This window comes from Halichondria panicea, chromosome 2 (assembly GCF_963675165.1).
Source record: "Halichondria panicea chromosome 2, odHalPani1.1, whole genome shotgun sequence".
NCBI lineage: Eukaryota > Metazoa > Porifera > Demospongiae > Suberitida > Halichondriidae > Halichondria > Halichondria panicea.
The window spans coordinates 4,500,705-4,503,204 of record NC_087378.1 but is presented as its reverse complement, the minus strand read 5'-3'; the positions used below and the strand labels follow the sequence as shown (position 1 = coordinate 4,503,204).

The window sequence follows — 2,500 nt, the reverse complement described above, 5'->3', positions numbered from 1 at the left end:
CAGACTCACCAACTGAAGGCAGGAGAGGGCAGCTGAGGCCCACTCGTTGCCTGCAGATACAGTCAATCACGGGGATCGACCGGCAGCGAGACCGTACGAATGCACTCGTGATTCGTGAAATGATGCAAACCTAACTGCACTCGACCGGAGGGAGCCAGCCCACTGATGACCAGTCACCAGCAGGTCAGACACCCGCCGACACAGGCAGTCTACAACGATGCGGACACACGGATGAACCGCTGCAGTCACCCTACACAGCACCCGTCACTAGGAGCAACGCTGGAACTCGTCTCGTATGTAATTAAGCGTGACTTTTTTGCCACAACACCCCACTTCACGACCTATCAACACGCTCATTTGTACGACACTCTTGTTTGGTTGCTTATCTAGCCCACGTGGTCACATTGTTCAATTCGTCTGCACTGTATGGTAATTGCTTGCGATGTATTGCTGAAATTTTCGCGCTACGCGCGTTCATTCGTTCATTCGTCTGCACTTGTATGGTAATTGCTCCAATTTTCCCGCGCAAATCCCCTCTGCAATGTTCCCGTCTGCACTGTTCCCTGTCTGCACCCTTTCATTCCACTAAACATACAGTTCAAGTTATACATGGCTAACATACAGTTACAATACAATACTGGAGATTGCACAATCTTTGCAACACAAATAGAAACAAGTGTGTTGAGCACTGTGGTTCCTTATTATATGGGATGTGCTCATACATTTAAGTAGTAAAACAGACCACAGTGTGTGTACACAAAATCCATATAAGGAAGGGTAATGCTCTATGCTTTTACTGTCTTGTTGCAAAGATTCTGTATAGTATTATAGTATACTCACTCACTCACTCACTCACTATATTGCAGCACAACATCTATTCGCCAGCAGCCAGCCAGCCAGCCAGCCAGCCACCCTCTTACTATTCATCAGTCAGTCGGTCGGTCGGTCGGTCGGTAGGTAGGTAGGTAGGTAGGTAGGTAGGTAGGCCGGCCGGCCAGTCAGCCAGCTACAACATAGCTTCACAAGCTACACAAGAATTGCTGCTTTAACTACCAGCTGCAGCTTCTAATTATAACTACCCATTGAAGCTACTTTGTAACTAGGCGCTTTGTAAGGGGCCGCTTTGTAACTAGGCGAGGACTTCATTACACTAACATTAATTTTTTCCACCACGAGGACTTTAGGCTGGAAAATAGAAATAATAGGGCCTTAAGTGCTCGTTGACTTTACACTCCATGAACATTACAACTTTTTACCCACTACTTTTATTCCCACTTGAATTTACTGTACATTATTTGCGTATTGTTAGCAACGTACAATACAATACTACTTGAAGATAAGCTTGATATTGTTATGATCAAATGAAGCATGGCTCAATGAAGGTATATATAACTCACTCACTCACTCACTCACTCACTCACTCAGGGAAAATATTTAAATTTCCTGCTACAGTGCTGCTACATTGCAGCCCATAAAATCTGCACATTTCCTGCAAGTGTCCTGCAACCTACTTACAAAGGATAGTGCAACGTTTCCTGTATAGTTTCCTTTACTATTCCTGAAGTAGTTCAGGACTTGTGTAACATTCATAAGTCTACAGGAAATTTTGTATCCTGAAAGTATAAGAAATTTTGATATTTTTCCTGTGTCACTCACTATAATTAGGATAGTTATAATTATACATGCGTAATTATACAATTACTGTTTGCAAGTAGCCATCATCACATACTTCAGTTGCTTGCAGTGCCATGACTATAATGACAAAGGCAGGGATCAATTGTAAAACTGTTGCTATCACAAAAAGAAAGTTTTGTCTTCGCGGTTTGGTAATGATCAACGAGGATTTAAGGCTGCAGTTTTCATATTTTTGGGCCTTAACTGCTCGTTGTGAAATATTCTGAAAACAAACAAAAATAAGAATGCAGAAGCCTACAACACCTGCTGTTCCCAGGCGGTCACCCATCCAAGTACTGGGCAGGCCCTACGTTGCTTAACTTCGGTGATCAGACGAGAACCGGTGTTTTCAACGTGGTATGGTCGTAGACACAAGTCAATGCATATCTCATGTACTTATGTGTGAAGTTCAGAAATATACTTGACTTAATTCAATTGCTGTGGAGGGAGTGGGCCGGGAGGGAGTGGAGTGGAGTGGAGTGGAGTGGAGTGGAGTGGAGTGTACTTCTCTGTACTTACTGGTATTATACAAATATTGACTTACTTACTGATAATTATAATCATACTCTAGCTATACAACTATCTACTAACTATCTACTATCTACTGTCTACTTCAAGCTTGCTTGCTTGCTTACTTACTTACTTACTTACTTACTTACTTACTTACTTCCTTCACTGGAAACATGCAAACTCTTGATATAATCATTACTTCATAGCTAGCTGGATGCTCAGACTATATCTATATCTATATCTATAGACTTGGAAACATCTAGATGCATAAAATTCAATCTCAACGAGGAGTTAAGGCTGCAATTTTCATATTTTT

General features: G+C 42.1%; 1 non-coding gene across 1 annotated transcript; it reads right to left on the bottom strand.

Moving 5' to 3' along the window:
• Positions 1-1,926: 1,926 nt before the first annotated feature.
• LOC135332384 (5S ribosomal RNA) lies at positions 1,927-2,045 on the bottom strand. Its single transcript, XR_010393247.1, has one exon. It is a non-coding gene; the product is annotated as a 5S ribosomal RNA (ribosomal RNA).
• Between the last annotated feature and the right edge of the window lie 455 nt (positions 2,046-2,500).